The sequence below is a fragment of the Saimiri boliviensis genome, chromosome 5 (assembly GCF_048565385.1).
Source record: "Saimiri boliviensis isolate mSaiBol1 chromosome 5, mSaiBol1.pri, whole genome shotgun sequence".
Lineage (NCBI taxonomy): Eukaryota > Metazoa > Chordata > Mammalia > Primates > Cebidae > Saimiri > Saimiri boliviensis.
The window spans coordinates 144,357,858-144,383,430 of record NC_133453.1 but is presented as its reverse complement, the minus strand read 5'-3'; the positions used below and the strand labels follow the sequence as shown (position 1 = coordinate 144,383,430).

Here is a 25,573-nt window from a genome sequence, read left to right as displayed (position 1 = left end):
ATTAGAGATGGGGTCTTGCTATATTGCCCCGATGGTCTTCAGCCCTGGCTTCAAGCAGTCCTCTTGCTTTGGCCTCTCCAGGTGCTGGGACTACAGGCGTGAGCCACAGTGCCTGGCCCCTTGTAACTTTTAAAGACAGAGTGGGTCAGGAAAAGCTCACCAGAATGTCTCCAGCCCTTGAAAGGCTCCAGCCTTGGCGTCTAGAAGGTTCTAAGCAGCATGTTCTGTAGGGAAGCCAGCCAGCCTGGTCAAAGCAATAGTCAAATATTGACTAACATCGTAACGATGTAATGCTGATTTAGATTTCAGTTTTATTTTTAGACCCCTCTTAAGTAGACCTGGAGACTTGGAGGTGTGTCGCTCCTTGCACTGTGACTATCAGTAAAGGTGGTGTTTCCTGTTTTATTAATAGACAATGGGTGGTAATAGAAAGTGCCTTCAAGGCCATCTGTTTGGGCTACTACGCTCTTAGGAAAGATGAGTCTCCTTCCCCTCCTTGTCCTCCTTCCCTCTACGTTCCCCTAGGGCTGTGTGCTTCTCTCTCAGTGCTCCCTGCCTTGGCGCCTCAGGGACGGTGTCGGGTCTGAGTTCCCAGGTCAGCTTGCTGTCTCTCTTTCCTAACCTCCCTCACCCCTCCAGCTCCCTTCTGCTGGTGGATGACATCTCTTCACACCACACAGGCACAAGACGGCTGCTCCCCCACCAGCATCGAATCTCCTTTCCAGGCAGGAAGAAGAGGAAGAAGGAAGAGACGGGACAAAGATGGTCTTTCTTCCAATAGAGCTTTGACTTTTTATCTACAAAAGATTCTTCTCTTTGAGCTTTTCACCAAATTTCCTTGGCCAGACCTGGGTCACATGGTCACCTCTATCTGAGAAGATGGATATTTTAGAGGGACACTTTTTTTTTTTTGAGAGGGCAGTTTCAATGTCATTCTATCAAAGAGGCCCAAGTGCCTGTGTCATTATCATTTCAGCCACTTGTTTGATTCGTAACAAACTGTAGAAATGGTCCCTGAAAGTAGTCCTACACTTGTTTGACTTACAATCACTTTATTTGTCTGTCTCCTTATCGGCTCTCCACCTTGAACACCAGGCCAAGGAGGACAGGAATCATCCCTGTCCTAGTCACTGACTAGCAGCGGGAAGAGTGGACACGCTGTAAAGAAATTTCTTGAAGCCAGGTGTGATGGCTCATGCCTGTAACCCCAGCAACTTGGGAGGCTGAGGTGGCAGGGTTGCTTGAACCAGGGGTTTGAGGCTGCAGAGAGCATGATTGCACCGCTGCACTCCAGCCTGGTGACAAAGTGAGACCCTGTCTCTTTTAGTAAAAGAGAAATGTTTGAATGATTTGACTATCTCTCAAATTTGGCTCAGCACCTGGTACTCAAAAATCTTTGACTCTTCTGGCCTGAACACAAATGTCGCCCGCAGCATGTGTTTTTGTGGGGGAGAAATGGTTTTGCAAACCCTATGGCCCTTTCAGCTCTTAAGCTGTGTTTAAAATGAATCTATCTGATCTTTTTTTTTTTTTTTTTTTTGAGACGGTGTTTCGCTGTTGTTACCCAGGCTGGAGTGCAATGGCACAATCTCGGCTCACCGCAACCTCCGCCTCCTGGGTTCAAGCAATTCTCCTGCCTCAGCCTCCCGAGTAGCTGGGACTACAGGTGTGCACCACTCATGCCCGGCTAATTTTTGTATTTTTAGGAGAGACGGGTTTTCACCATGTTGACCGGGATGGTCTCGATCTCTTGACCTCGTGATCCACCCGCCTCGGCCTCCCAGAGTGCTGGGATTATAGGCGTGAGCCACGCGCCCGGCCCTGATCTTAAACCTATTAATAACCAGAAGTGCAATGGAGCCAACTAGCTCACCCCCGGTGTGCCCGGGCCCTGTGGCACTGATGCCGATGCTCTGTGGCCATCCGCACACTTGCTCCCAGAGGCCTCAGGCTTCCTGGCTACCTGGCCTGTTGCCATGTGCCATGAAAATTCTCCAAAGCCTCAGGCAACGTGTGTGGGGAGCAGATCTCCCAGGCAGGTCAAAGGTGGTTTGATTTCCAGTGTGTTGTCCTTTCCTTTTGAGTACAAGCCGAAACCCGTGTGCAAGACGGTTTCGTTCAGGCTTGTCAAGTGATAGGAATGATCTGTGCACCTCACACCTCTAGTTTATAGCCTCAGAACCTGTGAAAGAGGAATGGGAGCCCTCACACATTGGAACTCTGAGTAGCGTTTCGTAGGCACCAGCTACATGCCAACCTCCAACTAGGTCTTTATTGACGTCATCTTCGGTCCTCACGATTCTGCAAGTGAATGGGTCTGTGCAGCTCAAGACTGAGAAAGCCTGCAGCCACGCCCCCTGCCCTTGCCCACTCCCTTTCCAACTGTGCTAGAGTAGAGCTGGAGCTGTGAAGGCGGCCTTTGCTAGCTTCCCGGGCAGGTGAGCTCACATCTTCGGGGTTCCTGGGATTTTTTCTTGTTGCAGGGGTGGAGACTTGGCAGCCTGGGAAAGCGGGGCTGTGTAGCAGGCAGGTGGGGGCCTGGCCTGGGTCCCACCTTGGCTGAGTGGTCTGGCCAAAGCAGGTGTGGGGGACGTAGCTTGGCCTCCCACAAACCTCCCTCAGGGGGTCTGGGTCAGGCCCAGCATTTGGATTCACAGCCTCAGCCCACCCAGGGAAGCACAGGCTCTTAGAGGGAGAGGGACCTGGGAGGGTCCTCAGCACTTGCCAGCATTTACCGCTCACTGCATTCTGCAAGGGGAACTCACTCCACACCTGTCAGAACACGTACTGCATCACCATAGCAATGATTGTTCTTGTTACTGTTTTTGTTACTATTCTGTGAATTATTTTCATATTGATATTGAGGTGGGAGACTGCGGCTCATTCATTTTTGTACCCACAATGCCTGGAAGGCAGGAGTATGGAGCAGATGGATAGATGAGTGAATGGGTGGATGAGTGAATGAGTGGATAGGTGGTTGGATGGTTGGATGGATAAGGGGGTAGATGGGTGGGTGATTGGGTGGATGGGTGGATGGATGGTTGGATGGATAAGGGGGTAGATGGGTGAATGATTGGGTGGATGGGTGGATGGTTGAGTGAATAGGTGGTTGGGTGGATGAGAGGGTGAATAGGTGGTTGGGTAGACAGGTAGATGAGTGAATAGGTGGGTGCAGGGGTGGATAGGTGAATGGAGGAGTGGATGGTTGGATGGATATATGGGTAAATGGATGCATGGGTACATGGATGGATGGGTGCATGGGGTATATGATATATGGGTGTATTGATTGGTAGATGTGTGGATCGGTGTGTGAGTGGATAGATGATTGGGTGGATGGGTAGATAGGTGGGTAGATGGGTAGATGGGTGGATGGATGGGTACTTGGGTGTATGGGTGTGTGGGTGGATAGGCGGGTAGATGGTGGGGTGGATAGGTGGTTGAATGGATTGGTAGATGAAAGAATAGGTGGGTAGAGGGGTAGATGGGTGGATAGGTGGGTAGATGGATGGATAGGTGAGTAATGGGTGGATAGTAAATGGATACGTGGGTTGATGGATATGTGGGTGTGTAGATTGGTAGACGGGTGGATGGGTGTGTGGATGGCTGTTTGGATGTATGGGTAGAAGGCTGTGTGGGTGGATAGAGGTTGGGTGGATGGCTAGATAGGTAGATAGGCAGATGGGCGGGTGAAAGGGTAGATGGGTGGGTAGATAAATGAATGAGTGGATGGGTAAATAAATGTGTAAATGGGTAGATGGATAGATGGATAGATGGAGGGTAGGCGGATGGATGAGGAGGTTAAGGGCAGAGGGAATTTGCCTCCAGTTGCCCAGTCAGCTATCACAGAGGCACAGCACTCCAGTCCTTCTCAGCCTCAGTTCCCTGTCTTGCTCCTCATCTTTGGCCACGCCTGTTGGTCTCTCCTACCACATTGGGGAAACATCATGCGGCTGGTCTTTGGGATCAGGCTGAGCATCTATCCTGCCCCTCAGCAGTGATGGGGCCATGGCGCGGTGCCAGTCACCAGCAGCAGTGACTGGGGTGAGAAAGAAGCAGGTGCACTGGCTGGGGCCACCGCTGCAGCTCCCCACACGGAGCCCGAGGCCTCTGGCTTCTTGTGCCTTTGGGGTAACACTGCCAATACAATTTTCTGTGATGGTGGAAGGTTCTGGGTCTGTGCCATGCAATATGGGAGCCATTGGCCCTGGGTGGTGATGGAACACTTGAAGTGTGGCTCATGTAACAGAGGAGCTGACTTCCAAAATATACCTGATTTTAATTAGTTTAAATCTATATTTCAATAGTGGCTACTATTTTGGGCAGCGCAGCTCTGGAGGGCTGGGTTAGCTCTTGTCTATAAAATCACCTCATCCAAGGAGTGGGGTGTCCTGGGAAAAGGAGCCCCCAACTCCTAAACCTGAGAACCCAAAATAGAGCCATGGAGGCCCATCTTTCAGCAGGGTGTTGCAGGCACAGCTGCTGGGGACTCAGGTATCCTGTGCTGTCAACAGGGGTGGGAGCATCTGGTGGCTGGACACATGGCAAAGAGGCCACTCTCTGAGAGAGGGGTCCCCTGCCCCATGTCCTTTGCCCAGACCTCCTGACTCTGAGCTGGGCCTCTTGGAATGACCACAGGTCTCAGCCTCTCTTGCCTCTGGGTGTGACCCGGTGACCTCTTTCCTGAGACAAGGATGAAAACAGAAATGCTTGGGGGGCAGTGACTGGGAAATATCCAGAAGACCCGTCTGGGCAGGACCCCTGCCTGCCTTCCCTTTCCTCCACCCTGCTGCTTGGAGCAGAGGTGAGGACCAGAGCGCATCTTTAGCCACGAGGACCAGAAGACAGCCCAGGCTATGGGCAGAAAGCCTGGCAGGAGCTTCAGGTTTAAGCCCAACCACTCATCCACCCTGGAGAGGAGCCCTGGCTAGCCGAGGTTTACCAGGCCTGGCTCTCTTCTGTCCTCTCCTGCACTCCGCAGGGTCCTGGGCTTCTTTCTCCAGCACATGGTCCTGGCAGGCGCTGAGGGGAACAGCCCAGCTTCTCAGACAGCATCCGCCTCCCCTGCTTTCCTTCCAACCCCTCCTCCGGCGGAAGCGGGCTCTCTGTCTCCAGGTGGGACGCTGGCTTGGCGTACGTGTCCTCCTATCCTGTTGTTCATGGTCTAAACTTTATCCTCGGAGCCTTTTGGAACTAAAAATCAAAACATGAAACCCAAAACCCCGAAATGTTGATCTGTTATAAAACCTGGCTCTTGCGATTTTAGGCCTCGGCTCCTACATAGTTTCGCTTCCCAGCGTCTCTGTAGCTGTCGGTGGAAGTGGAAACTGGACAAGCGCGTGGCCTGTGCCCTGCTGTGCTGCCCCTCCCTGGGGACAGCGAGTCTGAAATAACCCGTAACTGCCTGGCCTAAGTGATGGGCATCATGAAGTACCAAAAAGTCCCCCAAAACCAAAAACAAAGCATTTTGTCAATATGTTAAAGTATTGTATTATGCTGCCACAAAGAGAAACGGCTCCCTGTGAGCTGACAACGGACCTTGAATTCCGAATTGGGGTCTTTCTCTTAATGGGTAGAGGCTTCTCGGCCTGAAAAATATTTGGATTCCATGGGGGGCCGCCAGGGAAGTGCAGAGTGGAGAGGTGGGGTGGGGTGAGCTTGTCTGAAAGGGTGTAACCGCTTTTAAGTCTTTTGGGGCCCACTGCTCAAAACAGATGCCAGCTGGAGGCAGGCCCCACAACCCCCCACAATCCCCCCCCACAACTCCCCCGCCCCGCACACTCCCGACCACCACTCTTGGCTGGTTTGGTATTTCCACTCCGTGCCTCTCGATGCCGTCAAGAATAACATTTCCATTTGTACCTTGTCAGGCCCTGGAGACCACAGCGGCTCTAAGGAAAAAGAGAACACATGTGTTCCTCACTGACTCACATGAGGCTCAACGGGCTTCGGCCATAAAGCTCCACGGTGCCCAGCAGAGGCTGGGCATTCTGCAGCCAGCCCCACGAACCCCCTGGGGGTCTGGAGGTTGCAGGGGATGATATATTTTTTCCCTAGAACAGTGGGTGAGCAGGGGCTGGAGCTGGCAGACCGTGACACGTGGGTGTGAAGCCTTCAGAGCCCGCTTAGGTCCCCAGGCTCTTCCCCAGCACAGGCGGCTCCTCCCTCCAACCTCAAGGCCCGAGGCCTCAGCGTCATGTCTGCCCTCTCAGTGGTACCTACTCTTAGGAACACCTGAACATGGAGAGCGATGTCTTCAGGGACGTTGCGTTTAGATTGGGATTTGAATCTCCATATTTAGGAATGAATGGTGGAACATGAGGCGTCAGCCAGTGGGTGGAGAGCTCTATTTCTGTGGCTGGCCTTTCCAGTACTCTTGAAATTACTCATCGTCTGTGTTTAAGGTCTTGACCACAGGGCTCAGATCAATTTTAGGCAAAGGACCCTGGGTAGGGCTCCCTCCGGAGAGCCATGAACTAGTAGAGACCAGCCTAGAAACCCCTCCCCACGCAAAGAGCCAGGGCAGAGTCTTGCAGGTTAGCCCCACTGTGCCCTGACTGTCTGTGGGACTAGGAGGACCTCCAGCCCCAATTTGGGGAGTCAGATCTTTCTACTCTAGGGTGAAGCAGGTGGCCACATAGCCATGAACACAATAGCCAGATCTTAGGTTCTGAATCCTGGTCCCGCCCGCAGGGACATGGGCTTTTTGAGAGACTGGCTGGTTCTGGGTCTGGGCAGGAATGGTTTGAGAAAGCAAGGAAGTGCTCAGAGATTTCCAGAACAAATGGAACTTCAAAAAGCATGGTGCTGTAGGGCACAGTGGCTTGTGCCTGTAATCTCAGCACCTTGGGAGGCCGAGGCGGATGGATCATGAGGTCAAGAGATTGAGACCATCCTGGGCAACATGGTGAAACCCCATCTCTACTAAAAATATAAAAATTAGCTGGGCATGGTGGTACATGCCTGTAGTCCCAGCTACTTGGGAGGCTGAGGCAAGAGAATCACTTGAGCCCAAGAGGCAGAGGCTGCAGAGAGCTGAAATTGCGCCACTGCACTCCAGCCTGGCAACAGATGGAGACTCCCCACCCCGCAAAAAAAGCATGATGGCTGTAAGTGAGCATGAAGCATAGTGTGTTTAAGTCCGCAGACCCATTACGATAAAACAGGAAAAGACAAAGCAAAGAAAGAAAGAGAAGGTGAGAGGAAAGCCCATTGATCACCACTGGAGAGGAGCATGACACCTTTACAGGAGGAGCACTCGTTCCTCCCAGGGGAACTGGGAAGCTCCTCTTTACAGAATAATGTCAGCTGATGGAGAAGGAAGGAGAGAAGTACAAACCCGCTGATCTACACCCTCAAGGAATAGCTGGTTCAGGCCTGTGGATGGGGCTGCTCCCATGCAGTGGAAGGCCATTGAGGACTGGGGTGTTCACAGGGCACTGAGGTGCTACCTGAGATAACCTGCCGACTGCAGAGTGGAAAAGCCCTTGGGGAAAAGATCTGGGGCTCCTGGGCTGCACCCCTCCCTGACCCCTGCTCCCATGAGGCCGGAGCCTCTCTGCCAGGCAGTGGTTCAATGCCTTTTATCGGACCGGGCGTGGGCTCCAGTCCCGTCTTCTGGGCTCCTTCTGGAGGTCCTCAGGAATGCAGGGTAGAGAGTCTGATCACCCATAGGTCCCGAGAGACAGGAGCAGTCCACATCTTTGGGATCAGATCCCTGAGAACCATCTTCCTCTGAGCATGGCCCTGGGAGTCTGACTCTGTCCTCTGCACAGTGGCTTGGGACAGCCTCTGGACCTCTTGGAATCCTCACCTGGAAACTCTGGCATGCACTGATCAACGACGCTGCCAACTCTGCAGTTTATGAAATAACCACACTTCGGGCTGGGCACAGTGGCTCACGCCTGTAATCCCAGCACTTTGGGAGGCTGAGGTGGGTGGATCACCTGACGTTGGGAGTCCGAGACCAACCTGGCCAACGTGGAAAAACCTCGTCTCTACTAAAAATACAAAATTAGCTGGGCATGGTGGCACATGCCTGTAATCCCAGCTACTTAGGAGGCTGAGGCAGGAGAATTGCTTGAACCCGCGAGGTAGAGGTTGCAGTGAGCCAAGACCGTGCCATTGCACTCCAACCTGGGCAACGAGAGGGAAACTCCATCTCAAAAAAACTGAAATAAAATAACCACACTTCAGAAATCTGTCACTGTTGTTCCTTGCCTCTCTTTGGCTAAGGGAGGTCTGAGTTGATCTAAACACTGTGCGGCAGGGGGTGGCTCTGCAGTTCTGCACTGACCAAGAGGATGTCCTGAAGCCAAGGTGCCCAAGTCCTGGTGTTAAAGCAAGTCAGAGCAACACGTACGCTAAGCAACCATTCCCACAGGCACGTGCATGCACATGCTAACATACATGCAACATACGCATGCAACACACACGTGCATACAACACAGACACGGTGCCCCTCCCCCTGACGCAGGGTGCCACGTGGATGTGTGTTAAATGCAGAGGAACAGGCAGGGCCCTGGCCACGCTGTTAGGGTGGGGAGCCAGGAGCAGAGCGGGGGGTGCGTGCATGGCTTGGTCTGTCCTCGCATCTACTTGTGGAATTAGAAGGCAGACCCGCTAGTTGGCTGTGTGTGCGTGGAAAGGGAAGTGGCCCCTGGAACACAGGCATATGAAGAAGGTGCTGCATGTGCCTGGGTGTTAGATGTCCCCCGCTGCTCAGTCCCCATCTCATCCATGTGGTCTGCCTCAGTCCCACTGTGTTGCCTGCCACACCCACTTGTGCAAAGGCACAATCCATGCTGTCATGTTTCTGGTTTGTGGAGCATGCCCACTCCTCTGAGCTACCTGCCCCCAGTTCCTCTCAGAGGCAGGCTGGCTTGGTATTGTTAGCCCATTTCACAGAGGAGAAAAACAAGGCTTGGAGAGCCTTGGGGACCTGTCCATAGTTGCACAGCGAGTAGCGGCTTCTCCTGAATCCTGGTTCTTTCTTATTGATTGATTGATTGATTGGTTGGAGATGGAGTCTCGCCCCGTTGCCCAGCTGGAGGGCAGTGGCGCAATCTCTGCTCATGGTAACCTTCACCTCCCGGGTTCAAGTGATTCTCTTGCCTCAGCTTCCCGAGTGGCTCGGATTACAGGCGTGCCCCACCACGCCTGGCTAATTTTTTATATTTTTACTAGAGACAGGGTTTCACTGTGTTAGCCAGGATGGTCTCTATTTCCTGACCTCATGATCTGCCCACCTCGGCCTCCCACAGTGCTGGGATTACAGGCGTGAGCCACAGTGCCTGGCGCCTCTCCCTGTTTTTAAGAGGACACCAGCCCTAGAGAATCAGGGTCACACCCTTCTGACCTCATCTAACCCTGATTGCCTCCCAATGGCCCTATCTCCAAATACTGTCACACTGCAGGGTTCCGGCTTCAATATATGGATTTAGAGAGGACACAATTCAGCACGTAGCAACTTGTTGCCATATTTGGCTATTGCCAAATAAAAATAATACAGAGGGCTAGGCAACCTGCATGTTCAGCCCCTGAGAATCAGAAGCTTGAGCAGCCCAGAGGCCAGTGCAGACTCTGCTTGCCTGGTGCTTTGCTGTGACCTCTGCTTGACATACTTGCTGCCTCGGAGCTGATGGGCTCTCGTCCAGCTCAGCTGGGCACAAAACCGTGTAACTTTGTCTAATTAAGAGCCACAGATGTAGTGTACCTTGGATATGTTTCTTATTATTTCTGATGAACGGCTGGCCTCTCCAGAAATCGCCCCCAAGATTACTGTGCCTCAGACCTCACTCGTTCCGGTTGATAGGGAAATGACGTGTTAATGATCATACTAAATGAAACCGTAAGCTTGACCTTATTAGCTGCCTCTTCTTAATTAGCTGCTTATGCCAGCATTCTTTCCCCCCTGTAGATACAAATCAACAATTTCCAAACCTTTCCAAACCATCTTTGAACCAACCCCCTATTCTGTCACCTTGCCAATTTCCTAGCTCCAGGGTTTATAAACTTCGCATATGCGCAAGAGCAATTGTGTGAAGATTTCTTCCAGGCAATCATCGACAATGTGCAGTATCAGCAGTCATTCATCATCTCACACATGTGCACGTTTACTGCAGGATACATTCCTGGAAGTGTGTGTAGTGGAGGCCGGCTTGGCAGCTAGCATCCTGCAGCTTCTCCTGTGTTCCTTCAAAGGCTAGAAGTTGAACCACTGCCTTTCCCGATTCCCTTGCCGCTAGAGTTCTAAATGTGAAATGGGTTATGCCCAGTGGTAAATGTTTAACAACCAGCTCTAAATAAAAAAAAAGGAAAGAAAAGAAAAGAAGAAAAGAAAAGAAAAGAAAAAAGCTACCTGGCTGTTAGTGCCTGCTGATTTCCAGGGTGCAAATATCTCTACCATGGTCAATTTTAATCATGCTGACCCATGGTGTCCCTGGACCTGGGTTGGAATTGCTGTTCACTGTTGCCTGTCTCTTGGCTGAGCCAGCTCCAGCCCATCCCCAGTCCTGCCAATTCTTTGCACGCCACTATGATTCAGAGGCCAAGACTCTCCTCCTGCTGCTTTTGGCTGTTTCTGCTGGCCGGCAAAGTTGTGGTGGTTGTTTTTCCCATGGCAGCATTCCAGGGTCCATTCGGTCCCTTTGCAGGGTCAGGAGGTAGGTATGGTACAGCACTGGTAGCCTCCCGGCTCCCACCTGGCTGACAGGGGCCAAGCTAGCAGCGCCCAGCCGGCTGGTCCCCAGGCCTCGTTCTGGGCACCACTCCAAAAGGCCCGGCCCATGCCTCTCAATAAAATGGTAAGCCCCTAATTTCCTGCCTAAACTCCTTTTTGCCTAAAATTGTTAGAGTGGTTTCTGTTTCCTGTAACTAAACCCTGGCTGATGTAAAGTGGAACCTGAAACTGCATTTTTTTTTTTTTTTTTTTTTAAAGCAGATGTACATTTTCCTAAGGCTTGTCTCCTAACCTGCCCATGCAGAAGGATTTTCAGCGTCGTGAGGCCTGGGAGGACAATAATGAGTAAACTGGCATTCATTAACTCTGGAGACAAAGCATCTGAGGGAGCTGAGAAGGACGAGACCCACTTCTAGAGTTTGCGAGGCCCCGTCCTCTTAGAGCTCCTTCTCCCAGGCCCTAGTGAGGCTGTCTGTGTTCACCAGGCAGAACACAGGCAGGCTGTAGGATGCTGGTGCTGGTTAGGGAGAAGCTGGATTTTCTTTTTCTTATTTTAAATGTATTTATTATACTTGAAGTTCTGGGGTACACGTGCAGATTGTGCAGGTTTGTTACACAGGTATACACGTGCCGTGGTGGTGATTTGCTGCATCCATCTCCCCGTCATCTACATTAGGTATTTCTCCTAATGCTGTCCCTTCCCTAGCCTCCCACCCCCTGCTATTCCTCCCCTAGCCTCCATCCCCAGGCCCCAGTTCAACACCCATTATGAGTGAGAACATGCGGTGTTTGGTTTTCTGTTCTTGTGTCAGGGGAAAAACTGGATTTTCTCAGCTCCACATAATCAGACACAAGCCACGAGACTATGCCATTTAATTTGCGACTCCAAATGCACTTTGAGGCTGAGCTGACTGTGGGACGTCTCTTTGGATTTACTCTCAGACACGATTTACTGTTTGAGGAGCACACTACTCCTGAGGTGAGGTGGAGGGGGACAGATGTGTACCCGTGATCCCAGCAGACAGAGCCGGGAAGCCAGTTCTGCTGGGACATGTCCGCACCTGCAGAGACATTCTTTCAGCTGATTAAGGAGCACTCTGTCTGATAAAGGCAATGACTTCTTGGGAAAGAAGCCTGTCAGCAGCTCTCAGCATCTGAGCCTGAAGGAATTTCCAGGTTCTTTCCAAGCCGAGAGCAGGTACTTCGAGGATGAGGCACAGCCTGGGTGAGTCTGACAGCCAGAACTGTGGGGAGTAGACGCCCCCCACCGGCCCTGGGAAGAGGGGTGAGTCAGGACTGGGCCCTGAGAAGTGGGAGCTGAGCCCTGCAGAACTGGCTTCCAAGCTCTGTCCCCTCCTGCTGGCTTTTGGACAAGCCTCTCACCTCTCTGGGCCCCTTGCTTCCTCATCTGTCCAATGGGGAAGAGGAAGAACGTAGCCTAGTCATGTTCTCCTGAGGTGGGTAAAATGGAGTATGGAATCTTTGAAGTGCTAGGGAAATAGAAAGTGAAGGTGAGATGGTGGGAGTTGTGTGCTTGGGTTTGGGCAATGAGGGGACATACTGTCCCTGAAGTGACAATAATAAAATCCATCAGGCTGGACTATTGTATTTTTTTTTTAAATGACCAGGCATGATTAAATACTTCTGCCAGAGAAAATATTTTGTTGATCTAAATTCTAAACAATTGTTAGGGTATATATCTATATCTATATATGTATACTAAGTAGATACAGATATACTACAACTCACTATGACTTTCTTTTTTATTTTTTAGTACACTTTGTATTCTATGTGAAAGTTAATTTCAGAACTGCCAGGTATAAAGTTGGTCCAGAAAGGTGCTTTTCAGAGGTAAGTTGTGAGCAATCTGAAGCCACTTTGGAGATGATAATTTTTGTCTCCAATGCCCCAGGGTACTGTAAATTCCTACATTTAAACAGCAGACTTGACAAAACAACAATAGCACCGTGATTGGAAAGAGGAACTTTCGGAACTTGAGTTCCCTCGGTGCTGTCTCTCTCTGTGACCATCGAAATCTTGTTTGTGTTTAACATTTAAGAGAGTATTGCTACTCAGGAGGCTGAGGCAGGAGAAATGCCTGAACCCAGGAGGCGGAGGTTGCGGTGAGCCGAGATCGCGCCATTGCACTCCAGCCTGGGTAACAAGAGCGAAACTCCGTCTCAAAAAAAAAGGAAAAAAAGAGAGTATCAGGCCGGGCGCGGTGGCTCAAGCCTGTAATCCCAGCACTTTGGGAGGCCGAGGCGGGTGGATCACGAGGTCAAGAGATCAAGACCATCCTGGTCAACATGGTGAAACCCCGTCTCTACTAAAAATACAAAAAATCAGCTGGGCATGGTGGCTCGTGCCTGTAATCCCAGCTACTCAGGAGGCTGAGGCAGGAGAATTGCCTGAACCCAGGAGGCGGAGGTTGCAGTGAGCTGAGATTGCGCCATTGCACTCCAGCCTGGGTAACAAGAGCGAAACTCCGTCTCAAAAAAAAAAAAAAAAAAAAGAGAGTATCAGAGCACGAACTGCAAGGTGAGGGGAAATTTTAGTTCATATATGAAATGTTTTACTGCAATGGAATGGTATGTTTAAAATTCTTTTAAAATTATTCATTTAAAACTAAGGAACAAATCAAGAAATTAAATATTAGAGAAAATACCATAGTTGCCAAAGTTTTATCTTTTGCAGATGTTTTGGCGTGTTTACTGAAATGTAATTCCTATACCATAACGTTCACTGTTTTAAAGTGTAAAATTCAGTGGTTTTACCATACTCACAAGGTTGTGCAGCTATCACTGCTATCTAATTCTAGAATATCTTCATCACCTGAAAACTAAACCCCATGCCACGAGCAGTCACTCTTCACTTCCCTCAGCCCTGGGCGGCCACATGGGTGGGGGAGGCTGTTCTGCAGGGGGAGGCTCAGGGGCCCAGGGTCCAGGCAGGGGCTGTGCCCCACTCTCACTCCTGACTGCCCCTGCACACTCTGGGCAAGGTCTCTTTCTCCCTCTCTTTTCTCTTCCTCTGTCTCAGCACCCCCACTCCACCCCACCACCATTTACTTCTTTTTCGTCTCTGTTTCTCTCTTCCCCTGGCCTCTCTCTCTGTCTGTCTCTCTCTGGTCTCTTTTGGTCTCTGTCTCTTTCCTCTCTCTGTGTCTCTCTTTCTTTTTCTTTCCAATCATACGTTTAACTTTTTTAAAATGGAACATATTTTACATAAGGATTTTGTGAAAAATCTTATACCTATCTGGGTATTACAGAAGACACATAGACCTTCCACAGCTCATTTGAGGAGAGACTGTATAAACAGTTTTGATAAAGAGTTGAAGAACAGTTTGAAAATAGTTTGCAGAGAGAGAATCAGGAGGTAGAAAAAGCTTCAAGAGGCATGGTCTCCAGAAATTGTTCTGGGTGCTGTTTCACTTGTCATATTCCTGGTTCAATTTCTTGAACTACACTACTTGGAAAAAGATGTGCTTGTTTCCTTCTTCCTGTTTGTCTGTTTCTCTCCCAGTCCTTTCTCTGCCTCTTTCATCCCAGATGCCAAAGCAGAGCCTTCGTGGACCCTACGCCCCAGCCTCTGGATGAGAAAACCTGCGTTGGGAAATCTTGCGCTCGGGAAGAGAGCAGCAGGTCGCTGGTGGCCTGGGGACTTCCCTCTCCCAGCTGGAGGGCCCGGCCTTCCCTGCCCGCGGAGCCCCTGCCGCGTGCGGTTTCTGACCTGGCTGCACCCTGTGTCTCGGCAGGACCTGCACAGCTGGAGTGAGGCTGCCATGCCGTGCGTAGAGCAGTGGGGTGTCTCGGGGCTGCCTGCGCCCTCTCCAGGGGAGGACTTCCTGGAAAGGCGTTTCCTTTCTCGGTCTTCTTCAGTCCCCTTCTCTAGCCAGTTGCTGCTTTCCCCAGACACTGGGGAATAAAGATGTTCTTGGACAGGAGGATTTGTCCTCTCACTGGGCTGAGGCCGGGCCTCTCCGGGCTGTGGCTCGTGGAGGTGCGAGGGTGTCATTGTCCTGGCCACCCTAGGGAAACGGCATGCCTCTAAGGCGTGCCCGGCCTGGCTCAGCTGCACAAATGTGGTGTTTAAATATTTATTTTTAGTGGCCGCTGGTTAAATAGCAGCCTTCATTTTGGTGGGGACGACCCTGAAAAGTAAAAATAAATCAGACCTCTGCCTTGTCAGTAAACCCTCCTGGCTCCTGCTGGGTAGACTGTGGGCCTGGTGCCCCAGTGTCCCGGGTGAGCCGGGAGGCCCGTTTTTTGAGGAGGCCATGCTGGGAACCAGGCCAGCCTACGACCACAGCTGCTCACAGAGAAGCCCAAAGCCCTCCTCTCCCAGCCTCCCTGCCTGGCCGGCACCAGCTCACCGGCCTCACGCTGGGCTGGTCAGTGGCTGTCAGGCCCAGTGGCCGGGACCAGAGGACCCGGGTCTGGCGCGGACACCTACTGACCCCGACTCAGGTCAGGAGGCCCAGGCTGCTCTCAGAGGCACATGTGACTCCATCAGCCAGATGGGCTCTGACTCTTTCGGACTCCGTCTGCTCCTCCTGCTGGCCTTGCCTCTCGGGCTACACTTGCTGGTCACCCTCTCCTTGCTCCCAGCTGAGCTGTCCCTAGTGTGGAGGGTGGAGCGGATCTGAGGCCACGCTTTGGCTTGGATTTCAGACTGTCCCATGCTGGAATTCTTGCCTCACAGAATGGGAGGCTGGCCCTCAAGGGTCTTGGGGCCACTTTCCCCGGCCCCAACCAAACCTTCTCCTGTCCTGCCTGTCATGGGCCTGGCATCCTCGTGTGGCTTCTCATGGGTCAAGGCTGTGCTTGTCAGAGGAGCCTGGGTGAAGCAGGCCTGCCTGGAACCAGAAAGCCCTGAGGAAAGGGACAGCCCATCACCTCCCAGGCTTCTGCCTCTGACACATGAGTGACAGCTGGCCCGAGACCAAGGCCCTTCCAGTTTCAGATGTGAAACCTGGCTCAGAGAAGCCAAGTCCCTTTGCCCAGGTCAGAGGTCATACAGGAGCAAGGGCTCACACGAGCAGCCCTCCCCTTCAATCCTCGTCTGGGCCACCTCCTCGTTAAGTCACTTAATGGCTATTGAGTGACTTAGCTCAGAGGAGTTGATCTTTTTATTACAGTGATTCTCAAATTCAAATAATGGAGGACAACTTCTCCATCCTCATTCTAGGGAGAAAGATTCTCTTGGTTCCCTAGTGTTGGTTTACTTAAGTACATAAACACCTGCATGCAGGCATAACCCTTTAACGCTCACAGCCATGATAGATCACACCAGCAATCATATTTAATCATGCCAGTTAAATACAAACAGCGTGAAAAGAGGAATGGCATTCAAATGAACAGAATTAAGTGGTCACCAAGGCTCACGCCTGTAATCCCAGCACTTTAGGAGGCCAACGTGGGCAGATCACTTGAGGTCAGGAGGTCGAGACCAGCCTGGCCAACGTGGCAAAAACTAGTCTCTACTAAAAATGCAAAAATTAGCCAGGACTTGTGGCATGTGCCTGTACTCCCAGCTACTTGGGAGACTGAGGCAGAATTGCTTGAACCCAGGAGGTGGAGGTTGAAGTAAGCTGAGATCATGACATTGCACTCCAGCCTGGGTGACAGAGTGAGACTCTCTCAAAACGAACGAATGAACGAACAAAAAAACCCACCTGAGGCTGGGTGTAGTGGCTCAGGCCTGTAATCCCAGCACTTTGGTAGGCCGAGGCGGGTGGATCACCCAAAGTCAGGAGTTCGAGAGCAGCCTGACCAACATGGTGAAACCCTGTCTCTACTAAAAACACAAAAAGAAATTAGCCGGGCATGGTGGTGTGCACCTGTAGTCCCAGCAACTCAGGAGGCTCAGACAGGAGAATTTCTTGAACCCGGGAGGCAGAGGTTTCAGTGAACTGAGATGGCACCTCTGTACTCCAGCCTGGGACAGAGAGTGGGACTCTGTCTCCAAAAAAAAACAAAACAAAACAAAGCAAAACCCACAGATGGAAAACTCTAGCTTAATGAGGTACGTGACATTTGCTGCTCGACGGTGTCTACTTCAATGCCAGCTCCCTTGGGCATGTGGGTCCCTCTGCATTGTCAGCTATGACAACTGCCTGTTTGCACAACACATGGTGGTACCATTGGCCCTTGGCTTGGATAGGACAACAGTGTGCTCCCTCGCTCAGCTGCCAGTCACAGGATGGAGCACTTTGGAGGGAAGTTGGGGTCTGTGTCTTGTTAGTGCTGTGCAGGTTGGGTCTTTTGCAGCCCCAAAGATGTGGCATCCTAGCCAGGGAGTTTGGGCAGGCCTGGAGCAGGGGCCAGCAAGGCCTGGCGTGGGGTGGGGAGCTGTGGGCTCAGAGCAGCAGGGAGGCCGGGAGGCACCGCAAGTAAGCCTTTTGTGCTGAGTGAAAGTGACAGGAAAATCTCATGGCCCCCAACCTGCAGCCACACATGAGTGAGTGAAATCAGAGTGACATCCCTGTACTTTGTCCCAGGGAAGAGGTTTGCCCTTGGAAGGGCAGCCCTCGAGCGTTGTCCCACAGGTCCCCATGCAGGCTGCTACCTGGCCTAGACCCCTTGGAGCCTGAACCAATTGTGCCACTGGCTGCTACTGGCCTTGAAGATCCTGTGGGCCCTCACTGCCCCTGACCACTCCCTGAGCCCCTGAGAATTAAGGTCACGGCCACCAGGCAGCCAGATCCCAAGGAAGGACAACCAGATAAGGACGGGGGCTCCCCACCAGCCTGAGAATGACTGACAGATGGGCATACTAACCCCGCCTCCTGGGACCGACTGACAGAGCTGAGCGCCTGCATCTGGGAAAGACAGCACCTCTGTCCCTGTTCTCCGAGGCCTCATCCAACCTTCTCTCGGTGTCTTGCAGACTGAATGGGGCGGTCAAGAAGTGTGAGGCCCTCTGTCTTTCAGGCCTGTCTGGGGCCTCTCTACCTACCTATGGATTGTCCTTGGGGTTGTCAATTGCCTTGTACTGTATCTGAATGTATCCCCCAAAATATTCATGTCTTAAAATTTAGTGGCCAATGTGGCAGTATTAAGAGGTGGGGCCTTCAAGAGGTGACTGCGTCATGAGGCAGAGCCCTCACAGATGGGATTAGGCCCCTTAGAAAAGGGCTTGAGGGAGTGGGTTCATCCCCTTGGGTCCCTTCCACCACGTGAGGATGCAGCGTTCATCCTCTGGAGGGCAACAGGTGCCATCTTGGAAGCAGAGACTGGGCCCTCACCAGATACCAAACCTGCTGCTGCCTTGACCTGGAACTTTCCAGCCTCCAGAACTGTGTTCTTTATAAGTGACCCAGTCTTAGGTATTTTCTTACGGCAGACTGAATAGATTAGGACACGCTCTCTGGACACTGGTGGCCTAATCTGTGTAATGGGTCCATGTATGGATTCCACAAGGTAATATGGGCCTTCTGCATTGGGTTCGAGTTAGTTCCCACATATGTATCTTTAAATATGTATGTGCACATATATGCATAAGTGTATATGCAGATACAATTTGTTTCTTTTGATGAAGTCTCCCTCTGTCACCCAGGCTGGAGTGCAGTAGTACAGTTTTGGCTCACTGCAACTCCGCCTCCCAGGTTAAAGTGATTCTCCTGCCTCAGCCACCCTAATAGCTGGGATTACAGGCACCTGCCACCACGCCCAGCTAATTTTTGTATTTTTAGTAGAGACAGGGTTTCACCATGTTGGTCAGGCTGGTCTCAAACTCCTGAGCTCAAGTGATCTGCCCGCCTTGGCCTCCCAAAGTGCTGGGATTACAGGCATGAGCCACTGCACCCGGCCACAGATACAGTTTTAATCGAAAGCTAAAACCAACAGTGACAATAGCCACAGCAACTGTGAACTTCTCCCCAGGGGCCTGGCACACCAGGATTTCTCTTGCTGGAAGACAAGCGATCTGACCCTGTGAGGTATGAGCTGGGGCGAGACGGTGGTTGTGGGGTGGAGGCAGCTTTGGCAGCCCACTTACGTTTTGTTTTTTCCTTAGCTTCCTCTGGAAGAGTGGGAAAGAAAGCAAGTCTTCACCTTTAGAAGGCAAATCTTGATTTAGGTGATGCCCCAGTCAGAAGGCCATGCTTGCCAATGGCCTCTGGCCCATCACTTCACTTCTCTTTCCACAGATGCCACGGCTCCATGAAAGCTCTTTGGAAGAATTACAAGAAAGGCCAGAGTTATGTTGTAGCCTGGATCTCTTTTCGAAGTAGACGATGTATAAAGCGTTAATGAAGGAGGTATACAATATTATATTTGTATTTTCAGGCCTGGAGCCCGCAGGGAAGTCTCCTGTGTCCCCCGAACCTCCCGTTTTGGGTGTCTCTTCACAAAAGTTTTCAGAGCATCTGCCTGCCCAGAAGAGATTCTGCCTCCAGACTCCCTGGCCTGGGTGGGGACAGAGCATTTATGCTGCCAAGCTATGGGGACAGAGGGACTGTCCCTTTACAGGGGTCCAGGGTTTCTGAAGCTAGTAGGTTGCCTCTTTCTAGCTCGTTTCATGTGGGCAGGCCTGTCTGTGATAAGATGAGATAGAGAGGGGCCCTGGATAGAGCCATGCCTGAAGCCACCTCCTCAGACGCCTCAGTGATATTAAGCTACAACCCCCTCTCCTTTTTTTTTTCCCTAAAGAAGGTGGCCTGTGGTTTGTTGGAAATGGATGTTGGAAACAGATGCTCGGTGCCGCAAAGAAGAATTAGCGCTGAGACAAGGGATCTTTCAGCCACACAAGTTTTACTTCCTGGACTGCAGGAAGAGTACCCTTGCTAGCCTTCATGCCATGAGAGTGCAATGAACAAAGGAAAACACACCAATTTATCCCTTATGCATTTGAGGTTGTCCTTACTGCTGTGTCTGATCTCCGTTGGCTGGAGCCAGACCTCACAATTTAAATTAAAACCCAATTGGCTAACAACCTAAAACTTTTCTGAACAGGTAAAAGCAGTGGAGAGCTGGGACATGCCTGTGAGCACGTCGAGCACAGATGTCTTGGTTAAAGCACAAGGACAGTGAGTGTAGGGTAGGGCTGACCAAAGTTATTAGCACACTTATTCTTTAACAAGAAAGGAAACTTTAAAAAGGAACTTTTCTACTTCCCACATGGTTGACCGAGTCTTGCCTACTCTAAGCCCAGGATGGATGGAGTGAGAAGGATGTGGGCTTGCTCAGCTATCCACCCACAGGCTGCTCTTGTGTCCGGCCCTATGACGTATGCTGGAGGCTGGGAAGAATGACGTCCTAGTGAGGACCTCAGTCCACCGAAGGGTTAGTCATGAGATAACAGCACACCGCCCCATGCTGAATGTTGGAAGAAGGGTGGGCACGATGAGACTGAGTAAGGGAGGGCTTCCCGGAGGAGGTGACACCTTCACTCGATGGAAGGATGGGGCTTCCCAAAGAGAGGAGAAATTGTGGGCACAGGCCACGAGGCTGTCAGGACATGAAGCGCATAAAGAAACCGCAGGCCATGAGCCGGGCCAGACTTCCCTGTGCTGGGGGAGGGTGGGGTGGTGGGAAGACAGCTGCAGCCCCCACCCCGCTCCTGCAGGGGCCCCAGGCTGGCCCTGCTGCGTGGAGTATTGGCAGGAAGAGGCTGGAGGAAAACTCAGGAAGACAGGCATGGCTGAGAACAGTGTAGGGGGAAGGAGGGGAGAAAGTCATTTTTTTTCCAGCCCCAAATGGTAAAGAAATGACCCTCCTCCTGCACAAATTGGACTTCCTGCGGCTGGGAAGAAATTGACTCATGCCATGTTTTATGATGCCTCGCCTGGGCCAGGCGGGGCCAGTGCAGCCCGATGTGCTCACAGCTGGCCTGGCTGCCCCCGAAACCACAGCGACTGTCCGGCCCGGCCCTGGGCTCCGAGCCTCCACGTCCAGGCTGGAGAAACTTGGCTCCCCTGCAGCTTTCCAAATAAAGTGGTTTTTATGTCATATTCACAAGAGAAAGTAACAAAATATAATTGGGGTTGCTGCTTCTCATATTATTTATGCAATTCTCCCTCCATCCCTCTTCCCAAAAGCAAGCCACAAAGGGGTCTTTGTTCTCTGCAAGTTCAAAGTCAGCTCCTCCAAGGGGAAACTTATTGGCGATTATAAGGAGGAGGTTCAGTTTTACAACGGCTGGCTGTCAGACCAGAAATATGGTACGCATCAGGGTTCCGGCGGGAGCCGGCCAGAGTGCGGGCCGAACACTGCAGAAGCCATGTGAATGATCTCCAGTGGGAGATAGGGCGGGAGTGCCAGAGACAGGGGCAGCAGGAGCCGCTCACGTCTGCCTGGGCATGCCCTGTCTCCACAGCCTCACTTTCCTTACCTGTAGAATGGGCATCCCCACACTGAACTAAACCAGAAAATTTCATTCACTCTTCAGAGACATGGAGCCCTGCCAAGGCTCTCAGAAAAGAGTAGGCAGGGCCCAGGGGCACCCATGCCCACACGTGCCCTTCTTAGGGTTTGACTGATTGAATGTCCAGGTCAGATTTTGTTTCAGGAAAAGGTTTTTACAAACAAAAATTAAAAGTAAAAGGCTAGCTGGGTGCAGTGGCTCATGCCTGTAATCCCAGCACTTCGGGAGGCTGAGGCAGGGAGATAGCTTGAGGCCAGGAGCTCAAGACCAGCCTGGGAAACATAGTGAAACTCCATCTCTAAAAATTGTTTTAAAAATTATCTGGGCATGGTGGTGTGTGCCTGTAGTCCCTGCTACTTTGGAGGCTGAGGCAAGAGGATGGCTTGAGGCCAGGAGTTTGAGGATGCAGTGAATTGTGATCCTGCCATAGCACTCTAGCCTGGGTGACACAGTGAGACCCCATCTCTACAAAGAAAAAATTTAATAGGCTGGCCTGGATGAGCTTGAAGGCCTGGGAAATCCTAGGCCCTGGGAGATGGTGAGGATTGGAGACTCAGAGGTTGGAGATTCTATGCAGCCTTAAGCAGGGCAGCCAGCCTCCCTGGGCCTCGTCTGTCCTGGAAAGTGAGTCACAGCTGCCTGATGGGAGCTGAGCCCAGGGCTGGGAGCCTGCAGCGTTGGCAGGTACAGAGGTGCTCAGCCTGTCCCGCCCTGGGGCACCCGCTGCCAGCCTTGGGCAGACTGGATACCTCGCCTGCAGGGCCTGATGCCCTTTGTCTAGCACAGGCCATTAAAAAGGTTCCCCTCGCCCTGCCCGGGCAGGTGTGGCAGAGATGTAGCACTGTCGGCTCTGGCTCTAACTGGCTCTGAGGCTGTAGTGAGCAGCTCACTCCCCGCCTCCCGTAGGAAACACGGAAGACCTCCTTCCTCAGCTGTATGTGGCTCCTCTCACCATGGTGGCCCCATGGTGGGGAGAATCCAGGGGATCTAGGTGGCCAGCATCATGTGGGGGCCCCTTGGTGAGCAAGCACAGGCTTCCTTAGCCACAGAGCTAAGGATCTACACCTGGTTGAGGGTCCTTGAGGCAGCCCTGGCTTTGGCTGCCCTGGGAGCCATCGTTTTAATGAAGGAAGTTATTTCTGCAACAATGAAAAGACCACCAGTGGGATTGCGGGTCACCTCTGCAGCTCTGGGCTGCCCATCCCCAGAAGCAACATGATGCAGGAGGCCAGAGGCTCTGGCAGGTCCACCCCAGGGGGCCTGCCCTCTGCTGCCTTCCTGATGGAACCCCTGCAGTCCTGGCCACCAGACTCAGGGCCCACGACCTCCCAGTTTTCATTCCAGCTCCATTCCCAAGGCAGGCTGGGAAGTTGGGGGTGGGGTGCAGGAAGTGGCATGTCTCAGCTGCCATGCCTGCCACGGGAGCTCTTCATCATCCACCAAGACGGCTGGGCCGCTGGAGGGAGAGTGGGGGACACCTGACCCTCTGCTGGGAGCAAGAACTTCATCTGGAAGACCAGCGATGCGTTTAGGCAGCTCCGGGATGACTACGCCGGGTTAGGGCAGGGAATTGAAGGTGGGAGGAGGAGGGGCTTCCAAAACTATAAAGCAGGCGTCCCCAAACTTTTTACACAGGGGGCCAGTTCACTGTCCCTCAGACCGTTGGAGGGCCGCCACATACTGTGCTCCTCTCACTGACCACCAATGAAAGAGGTGCCCCTTCCTGAAGTGCAGCGGGGGGCAGATAAATGGCCTCAGGGGGCCGCATGCGGCCCGCGGGCGGTAGTTTGGGGACACCTGCTTATAAAGTCTTCAGCCGGGTGTGGTGGCTCATGCCTGTAATCCCAGCACTTTGGGAGACCAAGGCGGGAGGTTCATGAGGTCAAGAGTTGGAGACCAGCCTGATCAACATGGTGAAACCCCATCTTTACTAAGAACACAAAAATTAGCGAGGCATGGTGGCATGTGCCTGTAATCCAGGCTACTCAGGAGGCTCAGACAAGAGAATTGCTTGAATCTGGGAGGTGGAGGTTGCAGTGAACCGAGATCGCACCATTGCACTCTAGCCTTGGCAACAGAGCGAAACTCCATCTAAAATAAAATAAAATAAAGTAAAACAAAGACTTCACCCTCCCTCTACCCTCAGAGGGATGTGTTCCTCCTTGGTGAGATGCTTGGGGAAGAGGGAGAGAAGTAAGAAAGAGAAGGAATGTAGGTGGCTCCTACATGAGCTTCGTGGAAGCCAGAAGAAGGAGAGCCTGGGAGGGGCTTCCTGCCTGCCTCCAAAATCATTCCAGCAAATTGATCTTGGCGGGACTGCAGAGCAGAGGCCAGGCCCAGGTGAAGGCAGATGTTGAGGTTACACCCAGGGCAAAGGACTATCAGGCTGGAAGTGAATCCTGGGGGCCCAAGCTTGCCTCCCTCAGTGGCCTGTCACCCTTGCTGCCAGCCATTGAATTCACTGATAAACACCGGCCCAGGGAGTTGAGCTATCAGGGCACCTGGAGAAGTTCTGTGCAGGCAAGAAGTGATCTGCTGCAACCACAGTTCAGGGTCCTGTTTGCCCACATCATTTTCCATGAGAGCAGATATTTCTATCATAATGAAAAGGCCACGGCGGGGTTGCTGGTCATCTCTGCAGCCCTGGGCTGTCTGTCCCCAGAGGCCGTGCAATATGAGAGGCTGCAAGCTCTGGTAGGTTTACCCTGGGAAGGCACCATGCTGCTGAGGTCCTCCAGCACCAATAGAGAATCTCCCCACTTTACAGACAGGGAGACTGAGGTTCACAAAGCCAGTAGTGGTCAGGATTGGGGCTGCAGGCCATGCCTGGGTCTGCTGACTCCACTCTGCTCTTTGCCACGTGATATTGGGCGGGAGAGGGGCACTTACATTTAACACTGTGTCATAGGGGGCAGGCGCTATGCCTTGTTCAATCCTAACACCATGTGTGGGTATCAACCCATTTCTGCAGATGAGAAACTGAGGGTCAGAGAGGCTAAGTTGTGAGCATGGATTGAAATGCAGACACGCTTGACTTCAAAGCCCTGACCAGCTCTATGCATATGGAGCTCTGTGGCCTTCCCAGGCTGCCTACGTTGGAGGTCCTGGTCCCCTTAGGGAGCTTTAAAAGGCTCATGTCTGGACCCAGCTCATCTACTGGCTGGAGTGTGGCCTGGATATCAGAGGTTCTTGGGGTTCCCCTGGGCCTTCTCTGGTGGCCAAGTTGAAAATCACAGCTCCAAAGGAGGTCATCAGCCTTGAGGGCAGGCAGGCCCTGAGCTTTCTGTCCCGCAGCCCCAATTTGTCCAGGAGAGCGAGGAGTGGAGGAAGCAGAGGCCCTGGCTGGGTGCATTCTGAAGGTGGCGAGCGTGGCCTGCCTGAGCCTTGGCCTCATTGAATATTCTCCCGTGGATCTGGGGTGCCGGCTCAGTGAGATCCCGGAGTGTGTTTACTCTTCCAGGGAACCCGCTGGGCTTATGTCAGCTCCTCCAGCTTCCCGACCACCCAGTGTGAGGTTGGACGCCTTGCTCCCAGCGTCCCAGTGGGCCTGGTGCTCTTCCCTCTGCCCGTCATGACCCGGCATGCCCTGACTTATTTATCCGTGTGCTTATTTATTTCACTCTTACTCACCTGATTGGACATCCATGGCAGGGGGACCCCATCTGTGGCATCTGTCATGGTGCCTCTGAGTCTAGCACAGTGCCTGGCCCCTGGAAGTCATGAGTGTGGAGGAAATGAATGAATGGGGAGGGGCTCACACATCTGGGTGCAGATGTCACACGTGACTTGAAACTGATAAGTGCCCAGTGACTTAGTAAAGAATACTAAGAAACCCTCAGCCCAGGGGGCTGAGCGGAAACCCCTGGGAGGAAAGCCCTTCTGAGAACACGAGCCCTGTCCAGGATGGGGAGGGGCTGGCAGACTCCCAGCTAGCGCCCAGCTCAGCCTGGGCTGGGCCCTGGGGATCTGGGATGCATAAAACTGCCCCAGGCTGGTCCCCTGGGGTGGGTGAGCAGGTCTGATACACACATCCCTTGGTACAGTGTAAAGCCCCCAACCCGAACATTTCAAACTGTGCTCTTTCAGCTGGGCCTCTGCAGCTGTGGCAGGGGTGGCCCCAATATGTCTGGCGACTGAGCCACGTACACCTCCATTTGGTGAGGGCAGCCCAGGGGCCAGCGGTGGAGGGATGGGTAACCTGGCTCTCTTGAGGAGCCTCAGGCAGGTGGGTCCCCCTTGCTGTGGCCAGACCCTTCCTAGCCCCCCCTGCCCCTCCAGAGGCTCCCCCGCATACACAGGGCTGGCTGGGCCAGGAGGCTCGCCTGCAGACCTCAACCCTTGAGGATCCCTGAACCTGTGCGTTGATGCCCCCGTGAGCTTTTCAAAGCCCTGTGTCCAGGTCCCTATCAATCAATCAATCAATCAATCAAGTCAAACAGGCCACAGAACAGGCTTTACCCTGAGGAAGCGAGACACCTGCTCAAGCCTCTGTTCATTCCTGTTGGTGGTTCTGCTTGCGGCCAGCAAAGC

The 25,573-nt window shown here is 52.4% G+C and overlaps 1 long non-coding RNA gene across 1 annotated transcript; it reads right to left on the bottom strand.

The window, feature by feature from the left end:
* Positions 1-5,802: 5,802 nt before the first annotated feature.
* On the bottom strand, positions 5,803-24,919 carry LOC141584670 (uncharacterized). Its single transcript, XR_012517860.1, has 3 exons — positions 24,674-24,919; positions 18,677-18,849; positions 5,803-5,888 (listed from the first exon to the last, which is right to left on the bottom strand). It is a non-coding gene; the product is annotated as an uncharacterized LOC141584670 (long non-coding RNA).
* Positions 24,920-25,573: the final 654 nt, after the last annotated feature.